The sequence below is a fragment of the Parasteatoda tepidariorum genome, chromosome 2 (assembly GCF_043381705.1).
Source record: "Parasteatoda tepidariorum isolate YZ-2023 chromosome 2, CAS_Ptep_4.0, whole genome shotgun sequence".
Classification (NCBI taxonomy): domain Eukaryota; kingdom Metazoa; phylum Arthropoda; class Arachnida; order Araneae; family Theridiidae; genus Parasteatoda; species Parasteatoda tepidariorum.
In genome coordinates, this window is record NC_092205.1 from 28,084,096 (window position 1) to 28,104,693 (window position 20,598).

Sequence of the window (20,598 nt, forward strand, 5' to 3'; positions counted from 1 at the left end):
TCAAATTATATATATATATATATATATAATAGTAACATTTTAGCATAACATAGTAAAATTTTATAAGAATTATTATAATAGTTACAATTCAAAAAAGAATTTCAATTATACAATTGTAGCTGGGGTGCAAGATTTGTTAAGAATGAATGTTTGTAAAGTCAAATCCTCCTCAAATTATAAAAATAATACTCTATCGTTAGAAAGAAAAAAGGAAATATTGTTTCTTTTTTCCAAAATAAAATCTGTTCATAAGATTTCGATGTTCGTGATATTTTAGCGTGATCATTCTGTGTTTCAAGGCTCCCCGTGAAAGTGGCCAAATCTGCGGTAAAGTTAGTGAGAAGATTAATGAACGTGGTTCAAGAAGTCTCGGTTAGTAGACGAGTAAATTGATTGAGTTTTAAAATTCTAGATGCACAACCTTCGAAAGCCGTTGACCGACTACAAAAGATATCGAGACAAAAGACATTAGAGACCTGGCAAGTGTACAGCTGGAATAAGAGAATTTCACTTTCAAGATTTCTCGAGAAACTGAGAATGTGAAACATTAAATTGAAGATTTGCTGAGGGAAGCTTCTCTGGTATTCTGTCCTCATTCTGAAAGGACTTCTGGAATCTTAACTAGGGAGCATTTTCCGCGGAATCTAGAATTATGATACATTTATGAGCTTGCATTTTGTAAGTTGATTGTCTGTAAAATTAATCGTTTTAAAGAATGATGACTTTAGAATATAAACATTGAAACATTTTCCCTTAAGTAATTTCTTGTCTTTCCCCTTTCAAAAAAAAAAAAATTCTTGTCTTTCCCCTTTTTCTGATAAATTAAGGAATCGTAAAATTGAATCATAAATACTTTCCGATAATGACCAATTTTAATTTATTTTTCTTCTGTGTTTACAGAAAAAAAATCCGTCACATATTATTAATAGTGTGTTTGATATGATGATATAAATGATCTACGAACTTAAAATTTAGAGGCCGGGATAGTCTGGTCGGTAGGGCGCTGGGCCCATGTCCTAGAGTTCGTGGGTTCGAACCCCTCCAGCCGAAGACTCCCCGTGTAGTAAATGGTGACTGATGCACGTTGAATCTGTCGAGTGCCAAAGTATCCATGTTTCCATAACAAATCAAAACCTGTTGGGGTACCGGATTGGAGATTGATCGTTCTCTGATTCAGGTCAAAATTACGATCTGTGGATGTATAAATGCGTCCGCCCTATAAACGGGTGTGACGTATGGGTGTGGCAGAAGTCGAATTCTTGGCCATAGATGGCGCTGGAAAAACAAGAACAATCGCACCCCTCTGCCTTAACAGGCATAACTCAACAACAACAACTTAAAATTTTAGAATAATGTAGAAATAGAAACAACGAAATAGATTGAAGATGAACACAATCGAAGATGAATACAAATACAGAGTAAATGCTTTTTTTTCTTCAAATTTAGCAAAAAATATTTCTTTGTAAAAATAATATTGGTGGCGTTAAAAAATTCAGCCCCCAAAAATGTCACAATATGAAATTTTAAAACTGTGTCGAAATATGATCAACAAAATTGATTTCAAATATACATAATGCAGCAGGACTAATACAGCAGAAACGTTTGATTATTTTTTTTGCAAATTCCAATACAATACTTATGTTAAATACGATAGAGGTGATGCTTAAAGAATTAGCCACACAAGAAACTTTAGTGAAAATGCTGCTGTGCCGACACTATGGAATGGCAGAAGTACGAATCTCGAACGTACGTGAAAGTTCCACCGTGATTAGCTCAAAACTTATATTTCTTTATTAGGAATTATTCAAAAGATTTTATTATAAATTTGCTTTATTAAAATATTCCTTCGTGGTTTAAAATTATTTTCAGTCCGCATAAAAAAGAAAGCTTCAAACGAATCTAAAGCACTTCTATTTACGTTGCAAAAACGAAACAAAAAAAAAGAAATGGTGCGACATTTATCTTATACTCTATAATGTTTCTTTAAATGAAACATTTTTCTTAAAATAGATGAAGAATAAAGTTAAGCTTCTTTAAAAATAAGTTCTTTTGATAGTCTTTTTTTTCTCTTAATGTTTTTTTTTTCTTTGGAAAAGTTTTTTTAACTTTGGTGAGAGAAGATGCCTATTTTGGAAATCTCATAAAACTTTCCAAGTCATAAGATTTGAGCTGCAATGTACTTTCTTAAATTGCCCTCGGATTAGTTTCTCATAAGCGATTTGTAGTCTTAGATTGGATTTTTTCTAAAAGAGAGACAAAAATATCAATTGACTGTTTTAGAATCTCTGCGTGTTACAAACGATTAGAAAAACCTTAAGCAAAGTCTTATTGGAATTTTTTCTATAAAAACTCTCATTTTTCATCTGAACCTTTTTCTTTATTTCACTGTAGCCCTCGTTCTCCTAAATACTTCTGTATTTTCTTCAAAACTTTTGTTAAAATAACTGTTTAAAATTCAATTATTTTTAAACCAATGATGTTAAATAATCAACACATCTTAAAAATTCTTGTCATTTCCTTTTTCATAATTATAAAGTTGAAAAAAGAATATAAATTGCCAATTAAGAGTCTCTTAAGTTTAAGAGTCTTTGCCAATTAAGATTTATAAATTGCCAATTACTATCTCTTTAATGCAGAATTTTTACTCTGAGCCAATTTTTCTTAATTTTTTCATTGTTTTGTACTAACTTAGATCAAAATAAGCGAAAAAATTTTATATTTAGCAACTTATTAATTTTTGAATAAGAAATACAACATAAAACACCAATGCCCTTTTCCGCGTTAAAAGGTAAAATCCTTCAACCACGGCTCGCTTTCAAAGAATAATATTTCAAATGTGCAGTTATTTGTCGTTATTTAGATCTATTGGAAACGGTTATTCACCAATGGAATTTCTTTCATTTACAAAATCAATTGTTTATAAATTTTTGAATATAAATGAAAAAAAAAAATTTAACGACTTTTTTTGGATTTTATATTTTAGTACAAATACAATTTCGATAATCTAACAGATTTTTTAATGTCTGTTAGACGGTTTTCGTAATTAAAAATATCAATATATAATTTTGCTTGCATTTAGAGCTTGTGAAAAAACTATATTAAAAGAGACACTGGTGTCTCATTTGCGTCAAAAGGTTAAAAATCACAAGTTAGAAATTCGATTCAAATTGCATTTTGGATAGTTTTATGGTACATAAGTAGCTTATTATTTGAGTCTAGTTAATTTTTTTCTATGACCAAAATGTCAAGAAATACACCGTAATAATATAAAACAATGCGCAAAATATGCTGAAAATTGAAATTTATCCTTTTTTGTATATGATAGTTAAAAATAACAAAAAAGTTAATCAAGTTTAATTGATTTTTTTTAAATATTTTATCGCGCAAATGAGTTAAAGTTCTCCGAATAACGCTCTCATTTCCAAGAGAAAATTGCATTTTCGGAAATTGCTTAAAGCTTGGGTCGCAGAAGGTATGAGGAAAAATCATTTCTCATGTTTTATTGACTGAATTTTGCGTGCGACAAATAAAAAACAATTTCACTATATTTTTTGGGTGGAAAACATAAAAGTAATTGTTGTTTGTAATTTAATGACGTGGAAAGGTAACTTTTATAGTATACTTACTTAAACTTTTAGTGAAACTTCTCGACAAGTTTCATCTGTTATGTTTTTTTTTCTGGTAGCGAATATTTAACGAGCAATGAAGTAAATAATTTAATGAACAACAAGGTGAGCCGTGTTGCTGTAGCTGGCCAACAGCCAGAACTTAGTCAGATCCCATTAAGGCACTTTAATCGATTCCTCTTTTTCTCTCTCTTACCTTAACTTAAGAGTTTTAATTAGCCTAAGTATAGCTTTCGGCTAATTCAATTTATGATTGCGTCACCTAATAAAAATACACGGATATCTTTTGAGCAAAAAGATTGTACATTTATCTTTTGTGTAAAAAAATTACACGGTGATTTAGATGGAAAATATCGAAGTAATTAAAGCAACGTATGGATAGTTTGCTTTAAATGGCTTTTTTTTTAAAGATTTTAACTGATTTTAAATTTAAGAAATGTGTCAAATGGATTTTCATTTGAGAAATGTATTGTAATTCTTTACAAACTGTGGACGAATTTTCTTAAAAGCAATTAGGTTCTATTTATTAAATTTCTTAATAATCCTTCTATTTTCATAACATATGATATTAAAAATTATTAATTTTTAATATTTGTACGTATTTTATCACCACAATTATGTTTCATAATTGGACTGAAACTTTTATAAAGTACTACTTTTTTAATTAAAGCATAACTTTAATTAAAAAAGTGGTACCTTATAAAGCATAACTTTGAATTGGACTTTCATAAAGTATTATTTTTTTAGTTAAAGCATCCAGATGCATTATTTTTTTATCTGTGGGTTTTTGAGGTGAATAAATATTGTTTTGGTTCACAAGCTAACTATAGAATAAATGAAAAAAGTTGGCAAATAATATTTTGTGTGTGAAACAATTCCACTCGTTTCTGCAGTTGAAATTTATCGAAGAAGTTGAAAATTCTGACCATACATTATGGATAGTTTTCTTTCAATGTTTTTTAAACGATTTTTTGAACTTAAAAACAAAAAATATATATTGTAGTTGAATTTTAACAAGATCAATTTTTTGTAAAGATTATTTAATACTATAGTTGATTTTATTTTCACTCAATTAAGTTTTTTTATAATTGCTGCACATCATGTATCTATCTTGTTTATTCATAACATAATGAATTATTAGTATAACGTAATGAACTATTAGTATAAAATTAGATAATTTTGCAGGTCATCATCACAATTATTTTTCTTAACAAGATTGATTCTTTCATAAGTAATAGTTCTTCTATTTTCCTAAATATTTTAACTCGGGTAATTCATTTCTTTTTTCTTTTTTAAACGTTTAATGTATAAGGTAATGAAATATTGTTTTAACTGATGAGTTACCTAAAAAAGAATGTAATCCTTAATACATTCTGATCTAATGATCAGTTTCATATGTGTTGAAAATATAGCCTGAATGTTTTGAAACACAATATTCTTATATTAGTTAGGAATAATTAGAAAATAAAATCTGCAAAATTAAACCCAACTTTTTTTTCTTTATTTTTTACAGATTTAATTTTTTTAAATAAATACATACCCTTTTCCCAACAGATTTAGGTTTTTGAGCTTCAAAAAGCCATAATATGGAATATATATCTCCAATAGTAACAGAAAACATCCGTGCCCTGAGCGAGATTCAAACCCTCAACCAGTGGCTTTGCATTCAGGCACGCTGACCGCTCAGCCACTTGGCCGATCACATAAAAATTATAAATGAACTAGTTTTAATAAAAACATATGCTGACAGAGATCAAATATTATAAAACTATTTAATATAATTGTCAGATTTATGTAAACCTTCCTATCAGAGCATAATTATCTTTATGATATGTATGTATTTGTATATGTATTTGTTACAATTAATTTCTGTGGATTGTTCAGCTGCATGGGATACGACTACAAGCTTTGACCTCCACGAGTTCGATAGTAGACAATCAATCATCTGACGGTTTCTAAACGTATACAGAAATTTACTTCATGAAAGTAGTAAATGCATCTGAGGAGATCGTTATGTAAGCTTTCGCAATTTTCAATGTTCGTAAGTTGAATGCCTTAAAATGTGTATGAACGCATGATTTAATATTAACTTAAATTAAAATATTTATTCAAGCAATTTTTCGATTTTTCCAGCACCAAAATTCGGCTAGGTATTACACCACAACTTTAAAAATAAAGAGGCATACCAGAGTGGAGAACGGAATGTTAATTGGAGTAACGTAACCCAATGTTAACTGTCATTCAAACTTTTTCCAAAAGAATAAGTCCGTTTCAGTCAATTATTTTGCTTGAGAAAAGGAAAGCATGATTAATGGAAGCAATCGAAGAAAATAAAACTCTAACTCCTTTTAATGATTCATTTAATTAATGACTTAATGGAGCAGACGAAGAAAACAAATTCTTCTCTCCGTTAACATAACTTGCGTCTCTTTCTATCCATTTTTAAATACAACATAAGGTTTTTTCTCTTCCATGAAAGAAGAAAGCATCCCCTTCGTTAATTTTTGTTTCCTTTTCTTAAGATTATAAACATTAAATGGAGAAAACTCCTGAACCACACGGATAATGTTGGAGAGAGCGAATCACTGTTACTGAAGCACTAGGTGTAACGTCAAACATACACACTATGAAGGTAAACTGTACTTAGTTTTGAAACTGTAATTAGTTTTGAAAGATCGAAACAGAGCTGTACAAAGAATTTTTAGCTTTCGCATACGGAATCTTTTTACAAAATTTTCACATAAAGACCAAAATTCGTGGTTTACCCTCTATAGTGTGACTAAATTTTATAAATAGTCATTGAAAATCGTTCTGCCATTTATCCACTAAAATACGAAAAAAGAAAACCGAAACACTGAAGAAAGGCTTGATTTTACCATTGTCCAAAACAATAAGCCCCAAAACATAGCCCAATTTAAAGCTACTGTTTTCAAGTGGAGCTGTACTTGGACTTTAAAAACATTTGTAGAGAACAATCTCTAAATGGTTAACTTAAATCACACTAATTTCACAGAGAAACTACCGCTAGGGGCTCAGGAAAGATAATTAAGTCTGACTCACTTTCGAGCGCAATTTACTGGACAGTGCAAGAAGTGCTGAAACTATTATGCAATAGTGAAATGGATAACGCACCATATTCTTTTGTGACGTAACATGGGTAACTGATCATCGGATTAGCCAAAACGTAAATATTTGCTACAACTTTGCTCCAAATCTAAACAAACACCGATTTTAAAACGTGCTTATTATTTGAGCGCAATTTACTGAACAGTGCAAGAAGTGCTCAAACTATTATGTAATAAGGAAATAGACAACGCATGATATTCTTTTGGGACGTAACATGGTAAACTGATAATCGGTTTAGCCAAAACGTAAATATTTGCTTCAACTTTGTTCCAAATCTAAACAAACACCGATTTTAAAACGTGCTTATACTTCCCACATACATAAACAAGCTGAGATCATTTCGTAACAGAGCCTGTTGAATTTCTTTCCTGGCTCCAAATATCCACCACAGTTGAAGCAAATATTCACATTCAAAAAAATGAAACAGTTGGAACGTCATTGCATCTTAAACGCACTTGCTTGAAAGATACTCAAAAAATCACTAAGCTTCAATTCAATCCAGAAAGAATTGGAAGAAATAACTAAATTGGAGGGAAATAATTTTAACTGGAACTTATGTGAAATGTAACTGATATCCCAAAAACCATTTTGTTTTCTTGTTGATGCAGTTAAAAACAGTGAAAGAGAAAATTGCTCTCATGCTAATAACTGAGTTCTACCACGTGGCTTCAGCGAGTTTGATCTTTGGTCTGCCTGCGTCAGACAAATGCTCACCCTTGCCATATTTTTTCCTTAAGTATTCTACCACTAATGAAGGAAAGATGGGAACGAAGAAGAGGCATTTTTTCCCCTTTCTAATCTTTGCTTGCCTTTTCATTCTTGAATGGAAGATCAGAATGATGGATGAATTTTCATTCCGATCGTTGTCACACGATCATCAGATCGATTTTTATAGAAAGGAGGAGACGGAAAAAGTCACAGGGCGTGAGATATTTTCTGGGTGAGAGGGGATACTCGATGAGTGTTTTTAAAAATTCTGGGCGCGTGCAGTTAATAGTTCTGAAAGTGACGAGGAATGTGAAAAAGATATTTTAGCATACAATTTGCATTAATATGTTTTCAGGCAATTTATTTTACATGTAGGCTCTTAAGAAATATTAGGTAAATTACAGAGAAGAAAAGTTGTATATAAATTAGATGCTCATATTCGAAACAAAATTTCTTCGTTATAATTAAAAAGTTTATTTTTATATGGTGGGTTAAAAGTTATGTTTTACACAATGCTATGAAACTAAAAAAAACTTTTTTGGTGCTTTATTAAAAAAAGCTCTTTTGGATTAAGTGCAAAGTTCTTTTTTAATTTGCCTTGAACCTAATTGGAGAATTGGGTACTTGCACTTCGAGAAGAAGGAGATCAAAAATACCCATACATGTGACCTATGACGTCTGCGCCAGCTGATCGTTTGCAAAATGGCTTGTTAAAGTTGAGTTAAGTTTCTCCAAATAATGCGAAGTGTTAACTAACGTGAAGGTAATTAAACACAATGCCATATCACTCATCGAATTTATTGAAATATAATTCTTTCTCTCCTACATTTTTATTTAACTTGTATTTAATTTTTTTAATGTACTTTATTGTAACCTTGACATATTTTTGTATTGTGTACCTGGCAACTTAGATGCATAAATAGTTTGTTTATGTTCTGCATGGCTTCGTGGTGGTCTTTGTGTTAAGTAAGAAATAGATAGTAGAAAAATAGAAATCTTTATAAAATAATCTTTGTATAACAATACAGAATGTATCATTTAAAAGAATTGATGCTTGGCTGTCTTGGCTTACTCAAAATATAATGGAAAGAACAGTTGCTAACAAAAAAAAAAGTGCCTCGTTTCAACAACCAATCAGAATCCAGATATCCACACTACGTCACTTGCAGGTATCCCATTTGTTTTCGGTTTTAGCATTTTTTTTATTTTGCTTAGAATCCATTCATAAAAAAATCATCGTTCGGCATTTTAGGCAAAATCTACCCAAAAAATTTGACATTTTGCATGAGAAGTATATGCTGTCTGATCTGCTAGTGCAATAAAGATATTTAAAAATTTTAATTCATTCAATCAAATTAACTCTGCTTTGTTTAACATGAATCTTATTTTCCTTCTGCAATTTGGTTTGAAATATGTATTGTCTGATATCTAAATGCAATAAAGATATTTAAAAGATGTTAATTCATTCAATCAAATTAACTCTGCTTTGTTCAACATCAACCTAATTTTCATTCGGTAATTTGGTTTGAAATATGTGTTGTCTGATATCTAAATGCAATAAAGATATTTAAAAGATCTTAATTCCTTCAATCAAATTAACTTTGTTTTGTTCAACATCAAATTTATCCTCCCTCTCTAGCTTGATTTGTCTATTTTAAATTCTTTTATTCTTAATAAAATTCTTTCGACAGAAAATTTTAAAAAAAGAATCAAATTATACCCTGTTTAGTATTCCGAATTACTTTAAAGACCGAATTGAGCTTAAAATAAAAACTAATCTCTGGAAGAAAGTTATTCGACAACGTACAAAGAAACATTCTTACTTACGATTCATTAAACATAACAGCGAATTAAAGTCATCAGAGTTTGAAAATTACCCAGTTTCAGAAGATAGCTTCAACAACAAGAACACTTTTCAAACTACCGAATCTGAAGCCTTCTATTTAATCTGAAATAACATTGTAAGAAACAGAAAATATAGACTAAGACAGGCCTCGTAATTCGAGATCCAAAACGTTAGATTTGTTCACGGAAGATTAACGGACTCTTTTAGCCGTTAAGGAAAGAATAAAACATCTCTGAGAAGATAATTTATTAGCTCTCAGGTCGCTCGTTACTTCATAGGTGAGAATCGGAGCTGCTGGAGTGGGAAATTAATAAAATAGGATGATGTGTGGGTTTATCTTTCGCTTTGTTGATTATTTCTTATAAGACAATAAAACAAGTGGTATTGTAATAAAAATCAAAACGTTATAAACTACACACTGGGGAAGAAATTTTTTGCTGCATTTATACAAATACTTGATCATGCCTGATTTTGAGGTAGGGATTTAAAATCTAAAAATAGTTTTGCTCTTAATGCTACAGGTGTTTATAAATGACATTTCAGTCAATTTTTTGTCAAAATGTAAGAGTGTAAAAACTTTGCATGTAACAGTGGGTCCTGTAAATGTTGTGACAAACTTTTGGGAGAGTTAGGATTCATCATATTGCATCGGAACCCAATCCTGGAAATGTCGTTGTATGCGGCTAGATACCTATGATAAAATGTTCAGAAGAACACAAAAAATAGTTTATAATAAGGAAGATCCTCTAGTGACGTATGAGGACATTTCCGGGCATGGTTTCTATGTATATGTATAAAATATCATTTCAGAAAAACTGTAGCTTAGATAGAGAAACCGATTACAGATTTGAAATTAACGATACAATCTAAAATCTGTACAAATTTCTAATATATATATNAACTATTTAAAGAATGATGTGGTGTATCCAAATAAATTCGCAACGTGATGTCACCCATTTGCCTAAATCCCTCAGTGCATTTTTTAAAATAAGTCTTTTTTGAAAAAATGTTAAAAGTCAACAGTTCTTTTTCACCAGGTTGTCACACGGGTTTTATGAATTTATTATGGTGGTTATTAAATTAAAGCTGCCCGAATTAAGATGTTTTAAAACCACTTTATCGTTTAGTGTTCTAAATACAGAGTGATGTCTGAAAAATTACGTCTGTATTGTATCCAGTCCTTAAGACCCCGAGGTCTGGAACTTTATGTCATTATTATTTCGCTTAGTGTTTTAAAAGCTGAGTTATCTTTAGAATTAACGAACATGAAAAATGGTCAGATCAAAAGTAGTGTAAAGGAATATTTCTAATGCTTCAGGACTCCAAAAAGTCTCCTTAATGTATCATTACACCAATAATTATTGCTTAGTGTTTGACTACTTTACCCCTTTGGTGTAAACTAGTTGTTATCAGTGTGTTAAGGTTGGATAAAATTTTGTGTAATGCTTAAGCAAACTTTTTGATTGTATAGTAAAGAAGCACATTTTTAGTAATATATTCGCATTAGCATTTCAAACAATTATTTTGTTCATTTTATGCAATTTTTTCCATGATAACTATAGTTCTATAGTTCAACATTTATTTAGTTTATCTCAACACCCAAAATCGTAACACATATGCGTGAACTTTTTTACAGTGTATTTAAAACATTTATTAAATAAAATTCTGTGAAACTAAGCTCGCTTTTAACGAATGGTGTGAGAAATTTTTCTAATAGTAAACTCTAATTTCCATTCTTTTTATTTTATTGTCTACTTCGTAAATATGAAGCCTATACTTTATTCTCAATGAGAAAATAGCATCTTTTGTTTTCCTAGTTACCAATAGAAAATATATATAAAAAAAAAAGCTTACTTGTATTTATTCTTAAGGTTCGCTTGAGTTTCGACCGTCAATTCAAAAACCGTCTCTTTCTTTCTATTTTACTGTAAATCCGTTTCACTGCTATAGATGTATGGCTGCGGGAAAGATACAATCGCACTTCCCTTCACAACATAATCTTATAATTTTCTCCAATTTTTTTTAAAAAAAAATGATGCTATTGTATTAAGGAACTTATCTTATGTTTTGGAAATACTTGATAAGAATATTATATTTTAACCAGTTTTTTTCATTTGCTGAAACCTAATATTTTCTCATAATGAGCTTTTGCTTGTTTTCAAAAATATTTTTCTCAAATTTTCTTCACAAAGTTACATTTTTTAAATTCAGAAATTAATGCATATACAATAAATAAAGTTTAAAATCATTTTATAGCAAAGTTTTTAGTACTTCTAAGTGCAAAACGTTTAATATAAACTGCAAAAAAATGTTTTTGGAGAATATGTTCCCTTTAAGGTGAGCATTGACATTATAGCAGCATTTAGTGTGTGCTCAATGATTAAGCGTAAAGAAATCAAGCTTTTAAGATTTTTTTTATTCTTTCCCACCTACGTCATTCCTTTTAAAGCCATTTTAGAGTGGTGTTAAATTTTTAATGGCTTGTCTGAAAAAATATTTTTTCACATTGAACACTGTGGTATTGTATACCACATATGAATATTTGTTTATGACGTAAAAATATTTTATGACACATAACCTAGTTAAAATTTAATTACTACTTCCTTAATGTAATTTCATGTAATCAATGTCGAATTATTAGTTTGTGTGTCAACTAAACTATTTGTTTTATGTATTGCTTCTACAATATTGAGGAAAATAATTTGCAGAATTGCTTATTTATAAAATATTAATTTCATTTTGAATGGTTAATATAAATGTGGATTAATCCTTAATTTAATTCTTATAAAAAAAAGATAACAATATTCTCATTTTATTTCCCAATTTCTTTCCCTGACATTTCCTTATTTGTTAATGTTTTCTTTCGATGTTGCCTTTATATCGTTACCATCTTAAAAAAAAAATATTCTTTCCTCGTCGGAATAACTGTGTGCTGTGTTATGTATGAGAATTCTCTCCTCTCCTGCTTATGGCTAACTCTAATTTAGCTGTCAACAGATCCCTCAAGAATCTTAACACCTGCTGTCCATCTCTGACCTTCACGTAACTTTAATCCTTTGTCGGTAAAAACCGATATCTCTAGAACTTTCTCTTTCATCCTGGTCACGGAACCATATTTTAGGGTGTGGGTAATAAGAATTACTGAAAGAAGGTTACACATTAAATGGCCGAAAAGACAAAGAGTAAAAACATCGGCAAAAAACTTTAGAATTTAGAACAATTAATTTTAAAGTATAGTGTAGAAACAAAGCAAGTGCCGCCAGATCCGACAGAACATATCAGTTTGAAAAACAAGAAATACTTAAGTTAAAAAAAACAATTCGTTACTCACCCATATTACAGCGAAATAAGGGACATAAGAAATGATCACTGGAGAGCATTTTTACAAATAAAAGAAAACATTTATTTTAATCTTCATTGGGAAAACAAAAAACACACACCAGCACATACAAAACAAGGGAGGTATAGCAACTTAAGTTGCCATCAAGTATGTGGAAAGAAATCCCAGAGAAGAAATTGAAATTAGTGAAGACAAGAATATACTGAATGTTGATTAACGCTATGACATCATGCCTTTCCTATTATGTTAGCTGCATTGGTGCAGAAACCAAAAATGGTTGACTCGGGAAAACAACTGTGCATCCTATGAGTGTTCAAGATTTAATTTAAATAAGCCAAATTTGACAAGAAAACAGTGAAACTAATTCCAAAATTGGGTCTGCCGAACCGGTGACACAAAACAAAAAAGAATGTTCCAGAAACCTCGCTTATGACCGACAAAGGATTAAAGTTACCTTAAGATCAGAGATGGACAGTAGGTGTTAACTTTCTTGAGGGAGATATTAAAAGATAAATTATAGTTAGTCTTAAACAGGCGATGAGAGAATTCTCATACACAAAAAAGCACCAGAAGAAAAGAATGTTTGGTTTAAAATGATAACAATACGAAAGCAACATGAAGAGTAACCATTCACAAACAAGGAAATGCCAGGGAAAGAAATTGTGAAGGGAAATAAGAATATTGTTGCCTTTTTTTAAAATAATAATTAAATTAAAGATTATATCCACATTGATATTAACTATTCAAAATAAAATTAATATTCTAATATACAATTATTTAAATCATAAACAATTCTGCAAAGTATTTTAGCCCAATTATGTGGAAGCAATATATAAAGCAAATATAGTTGACACACAAACTAATAATTCGACATTGATTACATAAAATTATATTAAAGAGGTAGTAATTAGCAAGGTTATATGTAATGAAATATTTTCACGTTATAAACAAATATTCATTTGTGTTGTACAATACCATAAGCATCTAACTTGATAACTCTGAAAGTAATTAAAGTTTTCAAAATAACAAACCAAGAACTCAGTCTTTCCTTTCCTTAGAGTAATTTTCCTATAAATAACAAGTCAAATATTTAATAAAAGAGATACTAAATTCTCGTAGCAATAATTGAAATTATCAATTGGTAAAATTGAATAAAATAAATTTATTTATATTGATGGTATTATTTAATAAGTGTAAAAGCGTCATTTTAAGTTAAAAAGGGTGCAATCATACTGAAATTATAAGAAGAATATTTATTTAAAAATGCTTCATTTAAATATTAAAACTTGAAATGATTCAATTTAAAAAAAGTTGCCTGTCAGATTTTAGCAATCTTAATTTTAATCGTTTATTTTATTTACACAGTGAAACCTCCAGGAAGGACTTCCTCTATGCAGGGACCTCTTCTGTTTACGACCACTTTTGGAAGTCACGAAATTTTTTCCATAGATTTTGTGTTGACGAAAACCTGAACTAGAGGCCATCAAAACCTCTCCTAGCTACCGAGCAAACCTCTGCAACAAATGCGAAAATGTGCAAATAAATAAACACAAAAAATATGCAGTAGTCAGAGTGCACTAAAGACGATACTATTCAATGATTTTTATTTGTAAAGTTGAAAGTTAAATTAGAAAAAAAAGTTCTGTTTGAAAAAGCTAACTCTCAAACATACAAACCTCTTCCAGTCTTTTAAAGCTAGCTAATTTTGATGATAGAAAATTAAATGCAAACTTAAACAAAAACATAATTGTTTATTTATTTATTGAAAATAGTTATATCATTCATAATTGGTAAATTTGTTTTTTTATAATTATATTAGTAGGGATCACTTTTATTGACGCTACGTTTAAACCATCGATCCGGTTTTCATGACGCCAAAACGAGTGGCATTTACGAACCAAGAAAATGACACTAACTAAAATTAAAATCGTTTGCGAAAAATTATGTAAATTCTATAACATTTTGAAATCAATAAAGGTAACCCCTAAGAACGACCAAACCTCCTTTAACGAACATTTTTCTGTGGAAGACACAGAGTATTACCTCCAGAGAGGTTTCACTGTAGTATAATATTGAAATTCATGATACATGAACAGGCTGAAAAATATATATATAATTATAAAAATTGCCAAAAACTACTACGACTTACACAAGCCTTCAGCCAAAAAACTGATTCTTAACTAAATCTGATTTGAATGGTAATTTCATGAAAAATATTGAAAAAATTTTATCACTTACCATTGCTTCATTAGTTTTAATTTTTGTAACCACCAAATATTTGCATACTATTTTAAAGAAAAGAATAAACTTTTACTGCTATAGGCCATTATTACTAGCTAAATTTGAAGCATTACACTGGTAGTTATGCGAATATATAAGCAAAAATTTTAAGTAATAATAAATTTTTTTATAGTTTTTAGTTCAAAATGTTTTATATTCAAAACAGAAAAGCTTAAATATTTTTAAAAGCAAATTAGACATTTCTTCTAATGTATTTAATTACTCAGAATTGAATATATAAAATTCCCAAATCAGTTGGACTAAAAGTTTAAAAGTTATTAATATTTCATGCATGAAAAGTAAAAGTTGTTCCATGTTTAATCAGTGCTTCTCATAATAGAACTCTTATTTATATTCATTTTTAACTGGTATTAAAAATAATAAATGGATTAATTACTTTTGTTTGTTTAGTTAAATATAAATTTGCGTTTTCAGCCGAGTCAAGAAGAGTTGAACAAAATTATCTTAATATATACAAAAGTTTTCTATACGACTTCCAGACTATGAATAATTCAATACGTTTAAATTTCATAACTGAGTTTAAAGCGATCACGTGTAATGCCTGCATTTTTCTTTTTATACTTAAAACTTGAAAATAAGAGCTTGTGCACGTGTTATTTTCTGACTGGTATTAAAAATGTACTATTAAATCAGTCCACTAACAAAAGCTGAAATTAGGTTTTAACTTTCTTGGTACCTTGAAACTGTAATAAATTCTTTTTTTTCTTGCAAAATTATTTATTTTAAAAACATTTGAGTTCGTTTTGTTTATTTTTAAATTTGAATGAAATTATAATGTAGATTTATCAGTCTAAACTTTCATTTTTAATTGAATGTTAATATGAGAGTTCTTAGGGGTGCAAGTTTTTTCATAATCTACTGGATTCTCACATACATGTAATAATAACCCAAGCTTTGAATCAAAGATTGATAACCTAGAAATATCAGCTTCTTGTAATTTTCCATTTTTTAAAAATTATTAAAAACTATTTATCGGTTTATGTATAGAATTATACATATAAAATTATATTATACAAAATTATATTACATAAAATTATATAGTATAAAAATACATGTATTTAAAATAATATATTTTGATTTACATTTTAAAATTCTGTATGCTTTTAAATTTTCTCCAACCATAGCAAAGTTTCTTCTGACGCAATGACCCGTGAAGTGATTTTTTGCCTCACTTTCAAGGCATTCAAATCACTTATAATATTTGAGAACTTCGCGACTTTACAAATAATTACTTTCGTTTAAAACTGGGAAATAAAAAAATTAGATATTTCAAGGGAATAACAAACAGCCATTGACCGAAATTAGAAGCAAATCATACCTAAGCATTTAAAACTTTTTAATAATAGCTAACATCTTTTTACCTTTGAATAAATCATAAAAGAAAAATGGTCCTGAATCATAAGGACGAATCATGAAATGGAATCATAAGAGAAGAATGCCTCGGACTAAGAAAAGCGAACCCTGCAAAATTTATAAGCGCATGGGTACCTGACGGAAAAAGAAAAAGGGGGACCAATGCTAACGTGGCGAAGTTTCATGAAGAAAAGTGAGAGATCATGTTTTAGACAGCATGATCTCTCACTTTTCAAACACAGGAATGCCTAATCAAAAACAAAAACAGGAAAACGAAAACAGAAATCAAAAACAGGAATGCCTAATAGAAGACTTGTGTTAGTTCGACGCAAAGAAAATAGGGTAGATATATTTAAAAATAATTGCGTTGAAAAAAAATATTTTTCATCCTTATGATGCATTTTAGAACCATGCTTATAAAAAAAAAAAAAATCTTGACACTAATGAACTAAACATCATGAATTAACTACTTTTTTTAAGCTTTTTCACCTTCCAACATATTCAAGCCTTCAATAAAGTACATTAGCTTAGATTATCGATGTTTTAAACGCATTATCGATAAACTCAATCTTTCTAGCGAACATCTTATCGATTTCCTATCAGGAAAGAAAGGAATTAAAAGGAAAAGAACAGCTTTGATTGAAAGTTATAATTTTTCTCATTCCATTCTGTCATCAGTCGATATAGTTTATGCTCTTTTCTTTAAATGATGTCAAAGGCACTCACGCTCCAGTTGATTGATATATTAATCACTGCTTTTGTTACATGTTATTTGTTTTGTATTCATTGTTAAAATCTTCTTGTTGCGCTTTTACTTAAGCTTTGCACAGAGGTAGAAATATTGAAATGTAGTATATATATTTGTAAATGCTAAACTATTCCTGCCTTAAAATATACATCTTGGACCTAACCTTCTGCTTCCTAGAGTTAAACAAATGTCTTTAGTATTTATTTGAATTCCCCCCAAACTAATTTGCTATAATTAAAATCGGGAAAATATCTCTAATGAAAAGTCGACGTTTATAATGTAGGTGCAGTCATTTGTAAGATAGGAATGGCAACAACAGTTGTGCTTGTTTTGGTTTGTAATATAAAAAGGGATTGTAAAACATCGATACGAAATGTGCGAGTAGTTACGCGTAAGCTTATATTATCAAAAAATATTTGGTTTTGCTTTCTACAAATGATTTATTATTGTTAAATTAACTATTTAAGAAGCCAATAATTTTATATTTTGAACAAATAACAAAAAAAAATTTACTTAAATATTCTGCTAGGAAGAAGCCCAGGTTTTACTTAACAAATTAATACCTGGTCACAAAAAGTGGTATACATATGAAAAAAGTGGTCGTACTTATTTTTTCATATCATGTGAATATTTCTTTCTGCTACGTACCACTTCTGTTTTAAAAATCAACTTTGGTTTGATTTCAGATCCAACTATACAACACTTTTCAAAAGATAGGACTGTTAACAGTTGCTATTTCCAAATTATTCTGATATTTATGTTATATGCACTAAATATTCACTAGTTAAGCAATATACATTACCATTTGAATTAATTTACACTATAACTTTTTTAATTGAATTTCAAGACATCAGATTTTATTAAGCAAATAATTTATGGAAAAAAACTATCAGCAATCATACATTTCATAGATAAAAAAGTAAATTCTTTTTCAGAAACATTTCATAAAAAACAAAAGAATGAACTTAAATACTTAAAAAAATATTTTATGGATAGATAAATAAGTTTAAAATACTTAATTTAATTTTTGTTAAAATAATGACATGGTTTTGTTCGCTAATAGGAGATTATACTCAATTACTTTTTCAAGAAATCTTTCACTGAGTAATATAACTAATTTATATGATGTCCTTTTCTTAAGAACATTATCAAGTAACCATATAATCTAAACTTTATATTCTTATTTTTAATAGTAAATACCTAGACACTATTAAAAACTTTTTTTGTTGTTAAATGGGCTCATTTAACATAATTTTTTTCCAATGCCCACCTGGGTTGACATTTCGTCAATTCAGCCATATTAGGGCATATCTGTTGACCACTCTCTCAGGGGCACCATATTAGGTGGGCATACGTTGCTCCCCCAGTAAGGACGGTTGTTGTAGTTGTAGTTCATTTACTTCGCACTAGAGCTGCACAATGGGCTATTGGCGACGGTCTGGGAAACATCCCTAAGGATGATCCGAAGACATGCCATCACAATTTTGATCCTCTGCAGAGGGGATGGCACCCCCGCTTCGGTAGCCCGACGACATGCGCGCGAAGTCGAGCACTTTACGGTAGAACAGTTTAACGAGGACCAATACCGCACACCCTCGGTCCCCACGCAGACTGATCAAAGTGGTCACCCACCCGAACACTGACAGCAGCCAGTGATGCTTGACTTCGGTGATCTGCTGGGAACCGTGTCTTAAAGATCAGTCCACTGCGGGACCAGTAAGGACGGATAGTATAGAGAATGAAAGAACATCCATGTCTTGTTCTGGATTCGAACCCAGAACCTGTCTGATGCAATACCAATTCCCTGACCTCTACAAAGTGCTGTCGGCAACATCATAAATTGTCAAAATTGATCTAAAAGGGGTCAAAATTTAAACTTATTTGTTGCCAGAACTTAAAGTTTTAATAACGCAAGACATTTCCTTCTAATTTTCTTATAGAAAAAAGATCGTTTTTTTTAAAAGGATTCCGAGCCGAAATGTGTTAACAATCGACTTAATAATGCATGTCGATATCTCATTTTTAAGCTATTTCGGTGTTTTATAGTTTGTTTCTCTAACAGCTTTAACGATTTCATTAATAGGGTTTAATCATTCCTTACTACCCATAACTGCAAAAAATTTCCTTTTAAAGAGCACAGTCATACAAAACGATTGCTATATTTATGCTTAATGGTGTACTCAATAAGATTATTACCCACATAAAGAACTTTTCTTAATCATGGGCTTAAGAATGAATGGGTACTCACCCGAAAATGATTCCGATACGACCAAAATAAAAACTATAATTCTACAAGGAAAGGTTTATGGAGATTTCCTGTTTTTCAAGATCTTCATAATGAAATCGAGCACGCTATACTCGCATTGACGACCGAGAAAACTTTTTTTTTTATCAAGATCAGTTCTTTTTTAAGAATTTGTGTGAACTTTAAGATTATTTCACTAAATTTTATCTAATATTATTATTTTTATCTTTATTTTCGAAATTGCGATGAAGATTACAGATTTGTAAGTGAAATTCCATGAATTAGATAAACTTTAATCTTTTTTAATTACCTTGCTGTAAAATATCGACTTTGATATCAAAGTTTGGTAAAAGGTTCAAGTGGGTTGAATGGCAACAATGGTTATGTTTGTTTTAGTTGGTAATGTAAAGAAATTTTCGTAGATCATTCATGCGAAATATACGTGAATGTAGTAAATTACAGCACATTTATATTATCAATAAATATTTGTTTTTGTTTTCTATAAATCATTTATTAATGTTAAATTAACTACATAAGAAGACAAGAATTCTTCGCGAACAAAAAAAAGAAGAAGAAAAGAACAAAAAACCAGCATGTGGGGAAAAAATGCTGTCTTCACCACCACTGCCGTTTCAGAAAAATTTCGCCGTGCTTGGAGTAAGAAAATCTTTGGTGCTTGGAGTATGTGCTTGGAGTAAGAAATCTTTTTTAAAAATATTTGATCGAAAAAGGTATGAAATTTTGCTCATTTTTAAAAAAAGATTTTAAAAGCATTCAGACATGAAAATATTACACTCTAGTTGAGTCAAAGGTGAAAATACATCTTTCTACACCATGAAAAATCTGGTTTATCAAAAACTATTATCAGCAGAATTGGGATTTTTTGCTGACTTGTAGCCTCATATCTGAAAATGTGCTGTTGTAGGCTTTTTTTTCTTCTAAATTTTGACGAAGTTCTGAAATTTCATTTTTCTTCAAATTTCGTGTAAACCTTATTCAATGTATATATGTATTATTGTATATATTATTATTATATTGATTATTATTATATTAATTATTATAATATTGATTATCATTTTATTAATTATCATTATGTATGTATTATATTAATTATTTGTTTGTTTTTAAAAAATAACGTGGCTTTGTAATCTGCTTTTATTTTTTTAAAAAAGAGGCTGCATTAGTAGGTTATACATAAAGGTTAAATTAAAGGGCAATTAGATTAGAGGGTGATTTGATAATTGCGGTCTACGTGGTATTGTGTCTTGGGAGAAATGCATATTTCTTTGGTGTTCAACGGAATCT

General features: G+C 29.7%; 1 protein-coding gene across 3 annotated transcripts in view; it reads right to left on the reverse strand.

Annotated features, from left to right (window-relative positions):
- LOC107436256 (blood vessel epicardial substance) overlaps positions 1-20,598 on the reverse strand; it is a 70,672-nt gene that overhangs the window by 35,289 nt on the left and 14,785 nt on the right. The window contains exon 1 of one of the 3 annotated variants that reach the window (XM_016047895.3): positions 19,297-19,411. The exons of the other annotated variants lie outside the window; for them this stretch is intronic. The gene's annotated coding sequence lies outside the window, so the exon portion shown is untranslated. Of the gene's footprint in view, positions 1-19,296; positions 19,412-20,598 lie in introns of those variants that run through there. 3 annotated transcript variants of the gene reach the window in all.